At 50.3% G+C, this 18,883-nt stretch overlaps 1 long non-coding RNA gene across 1 annotated transcript in view; it reads right to left on the reverse strand.

The window, feature by feature from the left end:
- Window positions 1–361: 361 nt before the first annotated feature.
- The window catches only part of LOC105512638, a 30,000-nt gene continuing 11,478 nt past the window's right edge, over window positions 362–18,883 (reverse strand). Inside the window, exons 2-5 of the long non-coding RNA XR_001001890.1 lie at window positions 8,651–8,804; window positions 5,796–5,913; window positions 5,263–5,399; window positions 362–2,024 (exon numbers count right to left, since the gene is read on the reverse strand). This is a non-coding gene — a long non-coding RNA (uncharacterized LOC105512638). The remainder of the gene's footprint in view (window positions 2,025–5,262; window positions 5,400–5,795; window positions 5,914–8,650; window positions 8,805–18,883) is intronic.

Raw genomic sequence — 18,883 nt, forward strand, 5'->3', positions numbered from 1 at the left:
GCTAACTTTCCCCTGGGAGGAACATAAAGTGGCAACTTGGCAGGATGTGGCCTTTTCACATACACACCACCCCCCTTCACTTCTGCAGTCTCAGTGATCTCTGGCCACACCAGGACTGATCTGCTCAATTGTCAAAACCCGGGGAGCCCTGTCTCTTCCCTCTGCCAAGCCCCCTCCTCCACCACTCTTGAGGTCCCAGCTCCAGGCCTGCCTCTTCCAGGAAGCCTTGCCTGAGATTTATGGCCATCAGTTGCCTGGCCCACCTTGGTTGTGGTCTAGGCCCCTCACCTGCCTGTGGAGCTCCCTCATTACCTATCTCAGTTTCCTGTGGCTTCTGTAACAATGACCACAAACTTAGTGACTGAAGACAACAAAAATGTATTCTCTCACAGATCTGGAGGCTAGATGTCTAAAGCCAGTATCACTGGGCCAAAATCAAGGTGTTGATGGGGCCATGCTCCTTCCAGAGGCTGTAGGGGAGAACCTGGTCCTTGTCTTTTCCAGCTTCTGTGGCTGCTGGCATTCCTTGACTTGTAGCCACTTCACTCCAATCGCTGCCTTTATGGTCACGTGGTCTTTTCTTTTTCTGTCTATGTCAAGTCTCCTCTGCCTCCCTCTTATGCGATTGCATTTAGAAACCCTTAACTTGATCACATCTACCAAGATCATTTTTCCTAATCAGGTAACTTTTACAGGTTCCAGGGATTAGGACCTGATATCTTTGGGGGATATTATTCAGCCTACTACATTGTCTTAAGGGTCTCCCTGGTCTTCCTTTTTGTGAAACTAGAAACTTCCAGAAGGCAGAGGCAGTAGATGATGTCTCTGAATGTTCTTCACATGATCCCCTATGTCACTTGGAGCCTCCAACAATCTTCAGGAAAGGTTGGCTGACTGAGTGATTGGCATCTTGCCCCTTCTCCCATTGGTCAACCATCAACTTCTAAATGTACTTGGTGTTTTCTTCAGGCTCCTGGGGCCACAGGGCAGCATAGAGGAGGCTGATTTCTGGCCTCCAGGCATCTGTCAAGGTCTCTGGATGAATTTGCAGACAAGTGCCTCATGGCACATGTGCGGACATGGCTATTCACTGATCAAATTTGGAGCCTGGGTCCAACTGTGGGCAGGAGGAGCACATCTCATTGGCTTTCAGAGTCTGTTTTCAAAAGCATTCCCATTCCTGACAGACTAGAAGGAGGGGCTGAGGCTTACAAAGGAAATATGACAGGGAGAAATGTTAGGTCTTGCTCTTGAATCCAGTCCTCAAATGTAGGCTGGCAAGGGGGAACCAGGTGAGAGGGCAAGGAGCAGAGCGGAGGAGGTGACTGTCATATGCATGGTCTGACCAAATACATCCATGGAACCTTCAGCTGCATCTGTAGGCAGTATAGAAGTGAAGTTTCAAGAACAAGGAGGTGACAGACTGCCCTGGAATATGGTGTCAGCTCTGTGTGCCACGTATTAAGGGTACCAGAGTCACACTGGAGCATGACCAGGGAGGCAAAAGCATGCCGTGGAGAAAGCGAGGGCCCTGGTCTCAGGAGGAACAGTTGAAGGAAGTGGAGTTGTTTTGCTTGGAGAAGACTCAGGGGTTATGGCTATGGTTATGCTTCAGACCTCTAAGAGGCTGCTGGAGGGCAGAGGGAGAAGGCAGAGCTTAGGTGGCCCCCAGAGGCGGCACTGTGACCAATGCATGGAAATCACAAAGAGACAGAGTTCAGCTAAGTTGAATAAAGCAACTTTTGGGCCGGGCACTGTGGCTCATGCCTGTAATCCCAGCACTTTGAGAGGCCGAGGCAGGTGGATCACCTGAGGTCAGGAGTTTGAGACCAGCCTGGCCAACATGGTGAAACCCCGTCTGTACTAAAAATACAAAAATTAGCTGGGCGTGGTGGCGGGCGTCTGTAGTCCCAGCTACTCAGGAGGCTGAGACAGGAGAATTGCTTGAACCCAGGAGGTGGAGGTTGCAGTGAGCCGAGATTGCGCCACTGCACTCCAGCCTGGGCAACAGAGCAAGACTCTGTCTCAAAAAGAAAGAAAGACAAAAAAAAAAAAAAAAAAAAAGGAAGCAACTTTCTTAGAGTTAGGCCTGTCCTGAAATGATCTCTGTCCTGAGAGGGAATAAGCTCCCTGCTTCGGGAAGTAGGAAAGGAGAGGCTGGGCAGGCATTTGGCTGAAACATGGTAGACGGGACTTGAACATCTGAATGAGGATTTGATCAGAGCAGGCAGCTCTCTGGAAGCTTGGGATGGCCTTCTGTCCATAGAGCCTCTCACTTCTTGATGCCTCATCTGGGAGGCCTTTCCTTACTCTCCCTGCTGGTCCCCTCACCCCACCCTCCACAGACATAATTTTCCCTCCTCAGAAGACCCAAAGCACTGACCACATTGCATCCAAGCAAATTCTTTAGGCTTTGTCTCCTGCATGAGACTGAAGTCCTCTAGAACAGAGAGAGGACTTCTTCAGCTGTGGATCCACTCTACCTTTCCCCACACATTGCCCGGTGTCTGAGCCACAGGAGCCAGAAGAGAAGAAAGAGAAGAGTGCTAAGGCACAGTGGGCGGGGAGAGGGCTCACTCGCCAGCCAGGAGTCTTTAGAAACTGCACGTTGACACAGATTCAGATATAGTGGAAGTGCGTCCTAGATGAAGGTGGGGTGAGTGAAGGTGACCTCTTAGAGTTCTTTCAGGCCTCAGAACGCTCTCATGAATGCCAATCCAGGTTTCTGGCCTTTCCTTTTCTTCTTTGCATCATTCTGAGAGAGTTCCCCCAGCCCATGCTTCTGTTCTCAAGGGGCTTTTCCTCTCTACTGGCCCCTCTGACTCACTCCAAGCTCCCTCCAGATGGGCTCCATCGTCCTTGAAATCCCCAGCTGGGCCCACCAGCTGGACTTTCTCAGGAGTGAGGCCCAAGGAAGGTGCAGAGCCCACCCAGCAGGCTAGAGGGAGAACAGCTGCCTTTGGGGTAAGAGGGGTAGGGGGTGAGGTTCTCCCATAAGCAATCTGTGTTGGAAATGGAGAAGCTCAGTATAGGAATGGAGGTGGGGGTGGCTTTTTTGGTCACCGAAAAACATGCCAGGCCCAAGGTGGTCATTCTCTTCTGCAGCTCTGTTGATTAGCTCCATGCCCACTTAAACGCTTCATGCATGTGATGGTCCACATGCATGCCCAGAAGCCTGAGGGTCTGTTTTGGGGGTATGACCTTTGGCAGGCCCTGCCCCTCCCTCACCCTGGCCCTCACTCAGGCATCACTTCAAAAATGGTAGCAGTGCCTGTTTATGTAGCGAATGACACTGGACTGGACAGAACCCAGCATCACTATCTGTCCTCATGTGTAGATATTATTGGTTTGTCTACTTGTTCACTGACTGCCCCCTGGACTGGCAGCTTCCTGGAGGCATGGATCTCTGTTTCACTCATCACTGCACTCCTGGTGCCTAACTCAGTGCCCCACACAGAGTAAGCATTCAATCAATATTTGCTAAATCAGTAGATGAATGGTAAAAGCTACGAATAGCCACTTCAGAAAATGTCACATCCCCCTACAGTTTTGCCTACAATTCTAGGGGAATCTCGGACCCCAGAAACCTGTCTCTCAGATACCCAACAGATCCATGGTCCCGTTAGGAGACCCAGAAAGACCCAAGAGAGTAGCACATGTTTATCATCTTATGCACTGTGAAAACAGGTTATTATGGGCCTAGTCAGGAATAGGAATGGGCATAATCATGGAGTCAGAGGTGTGAGGATGTCTCTAGGCTTGGCTGGGACACAGCAGCCCTGAACCACGGAGCTGCCAGAAGCAACAGGCTCTCTCTGCTGAGGCTGTGGGCTTACCTCATGGTAAGAAGCCAGTGAGAATACAGGGGCTTCTTGCTGGCTTGCTGTCCTGCCCCCAGTGCATAAAATGGGTCCTTTGGTTGAGACCTCAGCATCTTGGGCTTTGGGCCAGTGACATTCAGTGGTCCTGAGTCTGCAACCTTGGAGGATTCCTGAGCACACAGGGATGAAGAATAGCTCCTGGGTCATGGGCCATCCCTTGGTGAATCCAGGCCAGGATCTGCCTCTACCCTCTGCCTGCCCTCATACCCACCCCAACAGCTCTCAGTCCTCACCAGCTTCAACAGGGATCCAGGTCCTTGCCCTGCCTGTTTACTGGCCTGTGGTGGGCAGGCAAGCACTTTGGATATGTTAAGGAGCTGTGCCCAGAAAGTGATTTTTGCTATCACTTCAGGTGCTGTGTTGCAGTTCTCTCTCTGTGGGGGGACAGACATCCTGTGGAGTATGCCACGCCACAGGGAGGCTCTTTGCAAGAATGGAAAAAACTAGGAGTTGGGAGTCAGCCTGGTCTGAGTTCAAACTCTGTTTCTGCCACTTTCAAGCTGTGTAACTTTGGGAAAGTCACTTGATTTATCTGAGCCTCAGTTTTCTCATCTGTAAAATAGGGATGAAAATACATACTCTTCAGGGCTGATGCAAGGATTCAAGGAGATAATGTATACGGAGCACTTCCACAGGGTCTGTCACTTACTGGGCTTTCAATAGACAGTAGTTCTCTTTGGTAGTTAATATTGGCAAGGGCTACTATAGAAAGTGTGGTCCCTGGACCAGCAGCGTCAGCACTACCTGGGAGCTTGTTAGAAGTGCAGGGTCTCTAGCCCCACCCTAGATCTGCTGAATCAGAAACTGCATTTTAATGAGATCCCCAGGTGAGTCCTAGGCATGAGAAAATTGGAGAAGAGGAGGCTAGTTCACAGCCTTTAGGCTGGCAATCATATATGAGGAATATCCACTTCTGGAAGCCTATCCAGGAAATAGCTTCATACATCCTTAAGTTAAAATGGTAGTAGTAGTGAGTGCAGTAGTAGGGTTGGGAGCAGTAGTAATAGTGGTAATAAATACTGAACATTTACTATGTACCAGACACTATTTGAGGTGCATCACAGTAACCCCATGAATCAGTACTATAATTGCTGTTATTTTACCAGTAGGAAAGCAAGGCACAGCACAGAAAGGTTAAGTTACTGTCAAAGTTGGGATTAGTGACAGAACCACAGCACAAATCCAGGGCACCTTCCTCCAGAGCTCACTCACTGAGGGCAGGCACAGAAGAAACTACATTTCAGGGGCTGGGTGCAGTGGCTCATGCCTGTAATCCCAGCACTTTGGGAGGCTGAGGCAGGTAGATCACTTGAGGCCGGGAGTTCAAGACCAGCCTGGGCAACATGGTAAAACCCCGTCTATTAAAAATACAAAAAGTTACCTGGCTGTGGTGGTGTGTGCCTGTTGTCCCAATAATTGGGAGGCTGAGGTGGGAGGATCACTTGAGCTTGGGAGGTCAAGGATGCAGTGAGCCAAGATAGTACCATTACACTCCACTCTGGGTAATAGAGCAAGACCCTGTCTCAAAAAAAGAAGGAAGGAAGGAAGGAAGGAAGGAAGGAAGGAAGGAAGGAAGGAAGGAAGGGGAGAAAGAGAGGGAAAGACAAAAAAAGAAAGAGAAAGAAAGAAAAGAAAAGAAGGAAGGAAGGGAGGAAAGAAGGAAAAGAAACTGCGTTTCAGGAGCAACATGGTCAATTCCATGCCACAAGCACCCACTGAATTGCTTCCCCATGTCTGCCTGGCCCAGGCCTGGGAGATACGGAGATGGAGGAGACACAGGCTCTGCTCAGTGCGAGACAAGCATGTGAGTAAATGATGAAAGGGGGTAACCTGCACCACTGCTGTGCCTACATGGGGAAACAAAATACTGTGGAGGCGCGGAGGAGTGAAGCCACGTGTCTTGCTCATGGGTACCTGGTAGAAGCAGCTTCCCAGCAGGCCGGATTGTTCCCAGTTACAGCTTCCTTTATAAATCTCCAGGCTCTTAGGCATGATTAAAGTGCCTTCTGGATCAGACAGTGAGTCTAGGATTCTAGGGAGAAAAATTTTGACAAGGTGTGGGGAGGTGGTGGTGGTTAGGAGATGAGAATTTGAGCCCAGTTTTCGGTTTTAATTCTTTGTGTGGCCTTGAATGATCAGGCCCCAAATTTCTCCTAGTCTGTAGGGAAAAGAAGTAGAAGCTGTGGCTGGAATTGTAAGGCCAAAGTAAGGAATCAAGGGTTTGTTGCAATTTTTAGCAGTTGCACCATGTCCACTTTGCTCACTGCTGTACCCTAGGCACCTAACTCATTGCCTGGTCCAGAGCTGCTGCTCCATAGTGACTTGTTGGATGCATGTTGAGGGAGTAGTCACAGGAAAGGGGGCCCAGGGTGAGCAGATACCAGCCTCTTTATGGCCTTATGCCTGAATCAGTCCTCCATTTTGAACACAGTCCAGTTGGCCTCCTCTCTGCCTCCAGGTCTGCTCTTGACCTCGAGCTGGAGTTCATTCTGCTTCTCTCCATTAGGGCAATGAGTCTCTGCTGCCTGGTGAGAAACCCAAGGCTGACAAGGCCCTTGGAGATTGGTCCATTGCACAGATAGGGAAAGAGGCCAGAAAAGAGAAGGGACTGACCCAATGGCATGCAGGGAATCTGTGGTAGAGTCAGGACTGGGAGCCACATGTTCTTATGTCCCCACCCCATCACTCTCCATTCCTGGCCTGGGGCTCCCAGGAGTCAGGGAAAGACAGAGATAATGAGTGAATGAAGGACGAGGCTCTGTCATGAAGAAAGATTGGCCTTCAAGGCCTCTGGAAACAAATTGGAGGTGTGGGAAGATCCAGAGGTGGCAGCACCAAGGACAAGGCTGCTCACGGGCAGGGGCTGGTGGGGAAGTGAGGGAGAGGCACAGGGGAGTGGGCAGGCAGGAAGCTGTAGTTGGAATGCTGAGGAGACGTTTCTTTTTAGGCACTCCTTTTCCACTGCTCACTGTCTCCTCTCAGGAGTAAAGGGAGAAAAAAGAGGATGTGATGCCTAGGTGAGCCCCATTATGTGGGACGTGTTGGTAGGGGCTCCCCAGATATCCCCTTCTGCAGTTGGCAGCACCAGGTCCAAGGCCTTCCTCCAGGCCAGAGCCCAGCCTGCTCGCCCAGCTACTCTGTCTCCTTGAAGCTGGGTCAGAACCCTCAAGGTCTCACAAGATGCCCTCAACCCACTGGCTTTTAGTTAAACACACCTAGGTTTGAATCTCTCCTCCAACACTTTCTAGGTTATGTGAACTTGACCTTATTTCTCCAAACCTAGGTTCATGCAACTGTAAATTGAAGAAAATGGTCCCTGCACTGCCTCCCTCCCCAAGTAGAGTGCTCTGCACTCATCCCTGTGCAAGCACTGTGGCAGGGGTCATGAGTCCCTTGCCTCTTTCTTTCCCTCTATACATCCTGGTCCAGCCTGGTGGGGAGGGTACTGAAGACCTTTCTGTGGCAGCTCACATTCCAGGCCCTCTCAGCAATGGAAGTGCCTCTGATCCCTCAAAACTGTCCCTCCCCCCAATCATCCCCAAAGCAATCTCGGCAGTCATTTCACAGCATAACACACAATCAAATGTGTGCTGTGTTTCCCCCACATGCATGCGCGAACTATACCTGCTGCTCGCCAAATGCACAGGCCAAGGGTGGAGAAGGCACTTGGGGTGCCCTTGAGCAGACCCTCCAGACCAGGGCCTCCACTAAGTGCCTGCTGTGGATCATCTTGCTAACTCTTTGCTACATATGTAGGAGGGCTTGCCACTATCTGTTTCACAGATACAAAGACAGAAGGGAACATCCTGTTCAGAGAAGAGGACTCCACATCCCTGAGCTCAGCGGTGGCCGGGCCCACATCAGAGCTCATAGCTGCTCGTGCTGTGTTACAAAGCCCTGAGGAGGAGACAGACAGGGAAACATCACTAACATGGAAGGTACCAGGAAAGAGTCATATAATGGAATACCATACAACAGTGAAAAAGAACATGGCCACATGTAACGTGTAACAACATGGGTGACTCTCCCAGATGTGATGTTGAGTGAGGGAAATATAGCAGAAAGAAAGAACATACTATGGCATGCTATATTTATATTCCATGAATATGAACTTCAAAAACATGTGGAACCAACCTACAGAGAGAGAAGTCAAAATAGTAGTTTCCCTTGGGGCAGGGATTACTCATTGGGAAGAGGCACACAAGAGCCTTCTGGAGTGCTGAAAATGGTCTATATCTCGACCTAGGTGGTGGTTACAGAGGCTGATACATATGTAAGCATTCATGGAGCTGTATGCTTAAGATTAGTGCACGTTAATGTATGGAAATTATGCCTCAATAGAAAAAGTATTTTTAAAAACCAAAAGTGCCAAGAGCTTTCCCCAGATCTTTGCATAACTGGCTTTTTGTCATTCAGGCCATCCCCTAAATATCACCTCTTCAAAGAGGCCTTCCCTGGTCCCCCCTGCACCTAATCGAATTTAGCAACACTCCCCACCTCTGTGCCTCCGTTGCTCTCTATTCTATTAACTGGTTTTCTTTTCTTTTTAGTATGTACCAGTGTGCTGGAGCTGGCTTTCACTGGCTCTTCCCAACTCAGTATTCAATGACTTCATACTGCCAGCTTGAGATCAGCCGTGATGGGAATGTCGGCACCACAGAAGTCAGCAGGTGCTGCAGATGCCCTCCTCCAAGCAGATCACTCAGCATTTTCCAGTACACCCCGTACACAACACTATTTGAAATCATCTTATGTATTTGTCAGCATACTGATCTGCTGTATGTCTCCTCCACATGAAGTTTCATGAGGGCAGGGTCTATGGCTTGTCATTTTTGCCAGTATCCCTGGTTCCTAGAACAATGCTTGTTGTATAGTAGGTATTCAGTACATGCTGCTTGAATGAATAAAAGTCTGACAGAAACACTGGAAGCACAAGAGAGGAAACTGTTACCTTTGTACAAGAATAGGGAATATTTGAGCTGAGGCTTCAACCATAAAAAAGAGTTTGCTAAGGAGCCAAGGGAGAAAGGACTTCCCAGGCAGAAGGAATAAAATGGAGGCATGAAAGAGCATGGGAGGTCTGGGGGAAAGCCAGCCACCAGAGTGGCTGTATTGTAGGGTGTGTGGGGTAGGAAAGGCCTTGGGAGTGGTGCAGAAAGGTAGGCTGGGGCCACATTGTGAAGGGTCTTCGCTCCTTGAATGGAAGGCTGGATTTTCCCCTGTAGGCGATAGGGAACCATTGAAATGTTTTAATTAAAGAAATAATCCGATCAAGTCTTTGCTGGCAAGGTACCTCTGATGGCAGCCTGGAGGGTGGATTGAAGGGGGATGACTGGAGGTCCAGTCACCTCTCCACAGTATGCCTAGGATAGAAGGCTTGCCTTTTGAAACCAGCAGTTCTTCTCACTGTTTTTCCTGCCTGTTTCTATTCCCTCAGTCCTCAGTGAAGATGGAAAACAGCTGGCTCTTCCCTCAAAGCCCAGTGGCCCTCTAGGTCCCAGGCCTTAGTTTCCATTGGCCAGATTTCTCCATCTGGCCTAGCTCTGTGGGGGAAGCCCTCGTGGCCCTGCCAAGATGCCCAAAGGGTGAGTCTCCAGTGTGGGCACAGGAACTGCCTGTACCTTCCTAGTGTTTTCACTTAGCCAGCCCATTCCCCTTTCTGTGCCTCATCCTGCTGAGTCCCAGGCAGCAGCAGCCACTACTACAGTCACCGCTAGAATAGGAGGGTTAAGGGGCCTTTGTTGTCTGTGGTGTTGCTATGCAGGGACAGCCACAGACAGCTCTGAGGTTGGGTTGTGGTGGAGAGTGGGGTTCATGCTTGGCAGCTGAGGCATGCCACCCCAGCCCAGGCTCCCGCTCCGGGCAAGGAGTGGTAAATTAGAACCTCCAGCCTTCTAATTTAAGGGACCAAAATAAGCCCAGGAACATTCTTGCTGGGGCCCCAGGAGCCCAGCCTTCAGGCAGCAGCTAGGCTCTGTCCTTAAGCCCTGAGTTGCAGAGGTTGGGGAGCTGGGCAGCCAAGGATGGCTAAAGCCTGGGTGACAGGACATACAGGAGGTATGGGAGGGAATGGGTGGAGGCATTTGTCTGTGGTTCTATAATCAGTCCACTTTAGTTCAGCCTGAGTCCCCATCAAACGTTTAACATCAGGCACTGGACTAGCTTAGCCCTGGGATGACAGTGGCCAGTAATACTAGGATTTACCCATCTGGGAGAAACCTTAAAGACCATTTGGGTCAAAATTCTCATGTTACAGATGAAAAAGTGAGGCCCAGAAAGGAAAAGACACTCACTCCAAGTCACACAGAAAGTCAGGGGCAGAGCCAGGACTAGAATTGAGGGCTGTAGTGCAGAACTAACTCCACCCCAAGCAGACCTGGGGGAGCATTGGATGGAGCTTCAGATGACCTGTTGGGTGTGTCCTACAGGAACCTGGAATTCGGTCAACATGCAGGAACTGCAGAGGCATCCCAAAGGTGAGGCCTTGGAACTGGGCCTGGGGACAGGGCAACTTAGGCATAGAGAACAGGCCACATGAAGTCACAGAGGTGGGGAATCTCACAAGCCAGAACCAGGAACCTGATGTCGTCTAAGAGTTGCATGGGTGCGTGGGTGTCTCTCCCTAGCTCATGTTCCAGTGGACACGTTCCCTAAGAGTACCTGCTGCCTCTCTTTCTCAAGAGGAAAGGAAGCTGAAATGTCGACGAGCTTCCTTATCATCACAGCTAACATTTTTTGAGGGCTTACTATGTGTCAGGCTCTGTGCAAAGTGTTATCTCATTTGATCCTCATAACAACCTTATGAGGTGGGGCTATTATTAACCACCTTTTAAAGATGAGAAAACTGAAGCACATAGAGGTCAAGTAGTTGATTGAGGTGGCACAGGGGATTTGTACAGAGGAAGTCTGATTCTAAGGTCTGTGCACTTAACCATCACACTATAATAGTGTTAATGATAACTGTAATAATAAGCTAGTGTCTGTTGAATATTTACTATGGGCCAACCACTGTTCAAAGGATTTCATAGGGAGTAGCTTGTTTGATCTTCCCAATGACTTTATGGGGTAGGTGTTACCACTATTATTGTAATCTCTAATTTACAGATGAGAAAACCAAGGCAGAGAGAAGTAAAGAGATAGTATTGCTTCTGCAAGACCTTGCCAAGTAGACAAGGGAGAAAGGATTTCCAAGGCAGAGGGAACAAAATGGAAGCATGAAAACAGCATGGCCGTGTCTGGGAGAGCCCAGCAGTCAGACTGTACTATAGGGTGGGTAGGATGGCAAGAGACATTGGGTGGTCCTGGAGATTGCCTCCCCGCCCATTGAAGGAGTGCTCTGCAATGGCCCTGATGAGAGGGAATGAGGGGGTTCTCCCGGTTGCTCAGGATTTGAGAGCTGGGTTGGGAAGCCTGAAATATCCTAAGAACCCTCCCTGCCTCAATGGGCCAGGTGAGGCCAGGGCAGGCATGAGTCGAGGGAGCAAAAAGTACAGGACTCAAGCCACATGCCCCAAAGAAAGCAGGGACAGAAGGTGTCTCTGTGCGGTCTCTTTCCTCATCACCAGGAGCTTGGCACCCCTGGGAATTGGATAATTCTCAGAGACCCTAGGAATGTCAGGGTCTTTAGTGTAGCAATCCAGTCCTACCCTTTTATAGCAGCAATGTAAAAGCTGAGGTTTGGAATGGTGAAGGGACTCATGCAATATCATGTTGATAGGAAGTGGTGGAGCTGTGGCTCAACTCCCAGTCCTCCAGAGTTATTTCTGCTACCCTGCCTGGCCTCCTTTGGAGCAGACCCTTAGAGTCAGAAGAGACCTGAGTATGAATGATGGTGGATTTCTTGCCTGAAACCGTGGAGACCAGAGGAAGTGCCACAGTATTTTTTAAATTCCAGAAGAAAAGAACTGTCAACCCAGAGAGTTCAATATCCAGTGAAAATATCATTCAGGAAGGAAGCAGAAGTAAAGACATTCTCAGATGAAGAAAAACTAAGAGAATGTGTTTCCAGCAGATCTGGTCTAAAAGAAAAGCTAAAGAAAGTTCTTCAGTCAAGATGGCAATGAGGGAAACTTGGGACAGGGGTAGACTTGCTTTTTTCTGTCATACCGGTCCTCAGAGCCTTCCCCATCTTAAAGCCTCTTCTATTACAGTCCCTTCCAGCCCGGGTGCCCTATCCCCTTTGCCCTCTGGCTGGGGCAGAGATCCAGGAGCCCAAGGCCTGGGTTTGCAAGCCAGGTGAAAGCTAAGGGGAATATGCATGGGACGTGGATTCCTGGGTTGCAAATTGTGCTTAATACCACCACCAACTAGCTGTGTAACCTCAGGCAGGTTTCTTATCTTCTCTGAGCCTCCATCTGGCTGCTGGGGATAATTACCAAGCGTTTTGTGTGGCTGGGACAAGGGAAGGGGAGGGAAGCCTATTAGTGGTGTGTGAAAGGGCCGTCCAGATGGGAGGGATGGTTATCATCATTCCTCTGCTAGTCCCCTCCTCTCCAGCCAGCCAGGCATCTGCAGGGGCGTGAAGGCTGGGGGCAGGCCACTTAGCAACTCAGCTTCCTTTTACTTCCTCCCTGGGGCCTTTGCAGTTCTGGATTCCAGGGCTTTGATGGAAGGGTAGGAGCTGCCTCTTTGCATTAGCAGCCTGGGCTGCCTGGCCTGGACCTACCTATTTTCTTGGAATCTTTTTGGCACCAACAGCTTCTTCTTCACACATACTACTAAAAGAGAAGGAAGTAGGCCAGAAGTGGGGTGGCTCTTCCACCGGGGGTAGCTGTGGGGGTACCAGCTGATCCATGGGTGCTCAGGTGGAGGGCGGGGACTTCTCCAGCAGTAGGTTCGGCCTGGAATGCACAGCTCGAGGACAGGGTGAAAAGAGGACAGGTAGGAATAGCTGCTGCAGCTAAGTTGTAAGATAAGGACAGGAATGTAGCCGGGCCTGTACACAGAACCATGGCTGCCAGAGGAGCCCAGGGATCTGGCTTCTAGACCCATCAACTTGCTTGCTGATCTTTGGCATTCTCCTTTCCCTCCCCAAGCCTCAATTTTCCAGCTGTACTTTGTGTACTTGTGTGTGCGTGCATATGTGTGTGTAAGGGGAGGGCTAGGCTACTGACTTCTGAGGTCTCTTCAAGCTTCAACACTGTGGTTCTAATGAAGTAGTTAAGGCCTGAGGCAAGAGGCTGGCTGGGGAGCTGGGGGCTCCTGAAAGCTATCTGGGGGAGTTGGTACAATGTGGTCTTCGCTAGAGTGCTTTGTTGCTAACTGAGGACCGGGGAGTTCCAGCTCTGCTCATTATCATCTACATAACCTTCAGCAAGTCACGTAATGTCTCTAATGTCCCAAGGCCAGTTTTACTCCCACCTTGGTAGGACGTTGCCCTTGTGGAGAACAGAAGATCCCCTTTGCATCATATAAGAGGGCTTGTAGCATAGCTATGAGAGGGATCCACACCAGTATGTCTCCAGTGTGGTTCCCACATCCAGTCTGGCCAGCCCTCTGCATGGTTGGCTCCTTGACAGGCTGCCACCAGACCTCTCAGCCTCCAGGGCTTTGAGCAGACCGGCTCGCCTCTGGCTGATTCTCCTGGGGTAATCATGGGTCTGGACTGTACCATTCCTCCAGCAAGAGCCCCGCCCCCACCCCTCAGCAGACAGCAGGGGGTTTCACCTGTACCCTGAGGTCATGACATGTACTAGTTTACAGGGCTTCAAATTAGGCTGGGGCCAGGCACAAAATGATCAAGACCAGTGAGGGAGATGTCTGTGCTGGCCCCTTTAGTTGTGGCCCTAAAGGACATACGTGGAGGGGGAAAAGAAGTTATTTGGAGATATAGTGAGTTCAGAAAGCTCAGGGCTTGCTGGGGCATTTGGAGAAGCCAAAGAGCTTGGTCAGTCAGAAAACAGTATCAGCTTGGGCATAGGCTGCAGTAGCTGGAGAGAGTTCAGGGAGGAAGGGGAGAAGGCCAGAAGCTCAAAGAGCTCCTTCTCAAGTCCCCTGACAGACAGCCAGATACTCCTCATGAAAAGAAGCATTTCAGAAATGATTCCCAATGTCAGGGTCCATTGGCAGAGGTCAGGTGAGGAGAAACAGTACTGGAAGGAGTGTATGAGCCTGACTGTCCCTTCGTTCTGTAACATACTTCCCTGCCTCATTGGGTGCCTGCCCTTTCTCTGAGGTTGGTTCTCCCCCTTCCCCAAAAAGACTGTGAGCCATCCCAAAGCTTTCCAGTAAATCTATTTTTGGTTTAACTTAGCTGGACTCAGATTCAACCAAAACCCTTGCTGGATATGGCCCCTGATGACTAAAAGTCACAAACCAGTGTGCCCATCCTAACTCTAGAACAGAGGCAATGCACGGTGAGGGGAGGAGCCAGTTCAGAATCTATTAATAGGTCCCTTGAGTAGTGGATCAGCATGGTAGGGTGCCCGATTTCCAAGTCCTTGGGCTAAGGAATGCAGTAGGTGCTCCATGGATGGATGAATGAATAAATAGCCCCCACCCCTAGCTATCCCATGCACCCTGTCCTTGGTGCCAGACTACCTCTATTCCTGCCCATAAGCCTTTTCTGGGCCACTCTACCCACCTGGCCTCTGAGAGAAGAAAGAGAAAGTCACAGAGTCATGGGATGGCAAGCTGGCTTGGCCTTTACTCTGCAGAATCCAGTGCCCTCCTGGCCCAGTTGGAAAGGGCAAGGCTCAGAGAGGTGAAAGGTCTGGCCAAAGGTGTCAGGACTCGGCTCTCCTGCCTCCATCATAACACATGTCAGGAATTTTTGTTAAGTTTGTGTTCCAGAGGTCTCACTCCACAGCAAGTTCTATCCCAGAATGCATTGGGACTTCAAAGCATGACAGGATGGCATCTGAGCTCTCCCACTCCCCTTCGGCCCCGGCACTCCTGGGGCCAGAGGGTGGGAGTGCCTTTGATCAGTCAGGAGTGTTGACTGTCCTTCACCAGGCCTGACAGCAGAGATGAGCCAGAGGCTGGCCCATGCCCTCTGGATGCCGGGAGAGCACACAACGTCACGAGAGAGAAAGTCCAGCCTCCAGCCTGGGGCCTCCTGCATCTGGGGCACGCCACCCAAAGCCTGCACAGCTGGCCAGCAGGGAGGGCCACAGCTGGGGGATGTTTGTGCTAATCTTCAGCAAAGGAAGCAGCGTGATAGCTAGGCTGATGTCTCCAGGGTGGGCTGCCACTCAGCGCTGGGGGCTTTGCTTCCCCTCCACCTTCCAGTCCCACATTCCTCCCCTCAAGTTCCTGCCTCCTGCAGCCCCCACCCCCAGCTTCTCCTACCAGTTACCATCACTTTCTCAGATAGAGTCCTGGGTGTGGGAAAAATGGCCTTGGACTGGGAGTCTGGAGGTCAGGGTTCCACCGCTGTCTTGCTGTGTGATCTGAATCAGTCCCTCACCCTCACTGGACCTCAGTCTGCCCAGCTGCAATGCAAGGAGAAAGGTCTATGGAACTGCCCTAGCACTGCTACTCTGAGAGTCTCTGAATCAGAGAATGTGATCTGTGACTGATGACTCAATCATATATAAGGGAATGCTTATTCTCTGTCCTGTTGGGCTCAGCTGGATTGTCTGGGCACTCTAGGCACCATGACCATGCTCCTGAACTTGCTGTTAAAGGAACAGGGGAGTAAGGTCCAAGAGTGAGCTTTGATCAGGCTAGGGGGAAGAACAGAGGGAAGTACAGATTGTTCAAACCCAGAAATGCTCCATTGGTTCTTGGACCCATGGTCCAGGGGAGAAAAGCTAAGAAACCTGATAGTTGATAAATCCAGGAACAAGGTGTCCAGGTCTCCTCTAAGAACAGGTTTTTTGTGACCATAACTCACATACCTTGCTCCCAGAGCCCAGTACTGCTCAGGCCAAGTTCCCTTTCTTAGGGGGGATGACCATGTCATGACAGCCTCTCCAGCCAATGAAGGATGGGGGCTTGAGCTTGGCCTCCCGAGCCAGTCAGTGTTACTCCTGGAGTCCTCAGTGCTCAGTGGAACCAGAAACAATCCATCTTGACCTATACAATACAATGATGCAGGTCTCACTTGTTAAGACTGGGGAAAATCTCTACCATCAGGCCCCAAACTGAGGCTGCCCAGGAAGGTGGTTTCCTGCCAGGATTTTCCTCCCTCAGGGATTTCTGAGGACCACTGCATGCTGGGCTAGGAAGAAAGCAAAAAGAGAGAAACAATCTCAGGGGTCGGGGGTGGTAGAACAGTCCCTGGCAGTGTGCTGTAGCACAGAGGGCTGTCAACATGGAGTGCCCCTGGGAAGAGGTGATAGGCTGTCCCATGGCCTGTTCACTGTGTGCTAAGCTTTGCCTGCTGCCTCTTATTCCACCCTCACAACAACCCAGAGGAGAGGTATTCATGGCTGCATTTTATAAGGAAGGACACTGAAGTAGAGTGATTAAAGGGCCTTCTCGGATGTCCCATGGCTCAGTTTTGTCTCCAAATCCCGTGGTCTATCCGATCTCCATATTGCAGTGCTGCAGTCTCAAAACAGCCAAGAGTACTTTCAACAGGAAAGGACAGGAAGGCTTCACCGAGGAGGTGGCTTTTGGGATGGACATTCGGGACAGGTGGATGGGAAGAAGGAGAGTATTCCAAGGGTGTGGAGGAGTGTGGGGATGGGATGGAGTACGCTCAAGGCATTGAAAGGTACCTTGGAAGGACAGCAAGGAGGCCAGATCGGCTAGAGGGAGTGGCCGGGAAAGTAAAGGGTGAAGCTCAGCAGATAGTTGTTCCCACTGTGGGGGCCCCTGCATGTTAGGATCAGGAATTTGGCCTTGATCCTGTAGGCTATGGGAAACCATAGAAGGATTTTGAGCAGGGGATGGGCCATGGGCTCTCCCCATGGCACTATGGAAGATAAACGTGAGGGGAGAAGACAAAAGTAGAAATATGAGATGAAAAATCTAAAAAAGTTGATTTTATAGAATTAGAGAGTAGAACAATGGCTCCCACAGGCTGGGGAGGGAGGATGGGGAGAGGTTGTTCCAACTGTAACTATGTTACAATTAGACAGGAGGAGTAAGTTCTGGTGTGCTACTGTACAGCAAGGCCATGCAGTTAACAATCATGTAGTGTATCTGGCAAAATATCTAGAAGAGAGGATTTTGAATGTCTCCACCACAGAGAAATGATAAATGCTTCAATGATGGTTATGTCAATTACCCTTATTTGAACACTGCACAATGTATACACGTATGGAAACATCACTACACCCCATAAATATGCAAAGTTATTATGTATTAATTAAAATAAAACCAAAGAAGGAGAAGGAGAAGAACCCAAGGGGAAGGATCACTGAGGAAGGAGAAAAACAGGAGGGAGATTGAAGAAATGTGAATGGGTAGGACTGAAGACCCTTGAGGTGTTGCAGGGGGAAGAGAAAGGAATGCAGGATATACCACCCAGGGATGTAGTAGATGGGAAAGTCACTGTGGGGGATGAGGCTTCTGGGAGAAGGAGGATTTTGAGATGGGGTGTGGGTACAGGAGAAATGTCAGTGCAGTTTTGGCTGTGGTGGGTTTGAGGAGCTTGTGGGACATTCCAGCCTAGGTGTGCCATGAGCAATAGGAAGAAAGGAGATGAGAAGAGAAACCAGCTGGAAAGAGAGCAGTTTGGGAGTCATCAGCCTCTTCCTAGCCAGTTCCATAGCCTCCCAGACCTCATTGTCTTCTTCATCTATGTGATGGTGTAAGGTCAGCCTCATTAGGTTTCTGTGAAGATTAAATGAATTGACACAAGCACAATGTTTAGATAAGTGCCTGGCACAGAGTTAGCACTCACTTCATCTGAACTCTTATTAGGACAGAGGTGGTAGCTGCAATCTGAGGGGTGGATGAGGTCACACCAGAGGCATGTGAAGGATGGAAGAGAGGTGAGCCTGGTACAGAGCTCGAGGAGCACTAACCTGCCAGTGATGGGCAGAGAGCACCTTAGGAGTGTGCCAGTGACCAGACTGGAAGGGTTTGGGTCTTCAGTTCTAATCTCATGACGTTCCAGTGCCATCTCCCTGTGACAGAGTCTTTCTGCCTATCTTGAGACCCAGGTCATTAGCTGTGAGAGCTGCAGGTATTTGGGACTCCAAGTATCCCTACCTCACCTCTGCTCACCAGCACCCCATTCCCTCGCACTGAGCCCACAACCAGACACCTTTATGTGCCACAGCACTGTGCAAAGGAAGAACCTCACATGGCCAGAGCTTCCATCCCAGGCCACCGTGGGCCTGAGACTGGTCTCCTTAGCTTCCCATCTGGGGAGTGATTACAATATGACCCCCTTGCCCCTCTCCCCCAGGGTGAAGCAGGCAGATGGGCTTGTGACTTTGAAGTGTTTTAGGGTACCCTTGGGAATTCCCAAGGCCTAATTGCCTCCCAGAGGCTGTGCAGGCTCTGCCAGAGGAGGAAGGGCCAATTTTTGCTTTTTGTGATCTTCCAACAGGCTGCTGGCAGTGCCTCCAAGACAGCAGGGGAGACTTGCTTGAGGGCTACAGGTCTAGGCAATGGGCAGGCCGGAAGCCCCGTCAGCAGCCACCATTCCACAGTAATCTCAAACTTCCAGTCCTTTCAGTGTGTAGCATCTTGCAGAGTCACGCATCCAGGCTCACACCTGTGATGGGGTCCAGGGACACATGTGGAGCTTTCAGGGCCCACGCTCATGTCAGGCAGCCCAGCAGAAGCTGTGGGAGCATGCACAGAGACCAGGGCTTCAGCTCCTTGGGATGGTTCTTTCTTTTTGGCAGAAGGGAATAGGACAATAAGACAAATAGCTGAAGGAGGCCCAGACAGTTGCATTGGGAAGAACACTGAGTGTGGAGTCAGGACAGGGTGTGGCCTCAGCTGATTGGCTGAGCAGGTTTAGCTATGTGACATTTCACCCTTGTCAGAAACAGGCTTTATTTGAATCTCTACTCTGTGCCAGGCACGCTGGTCTTTCTTTCATCTTAACAATGCCTCTCCAAGAGAAGCCTTATTACCCCACTTTACAGATGTGG

This window comes from Colobus angolensis, unplaced genomic scaffold, assembly GCF_000951035.1.
Source record: "Colobus angolensis palliatus isolate OR3802 unplaced genomic scaffold, Cang.pa_1.0 Scaffold216, whole genome shotgun sequence".
Classification (NCBI taxonomy): Eukaryota; Metazoa; Chordata; class Mammalia; order Primates; family Cercopithecidae; genus Colobus; species Colobus angolensis.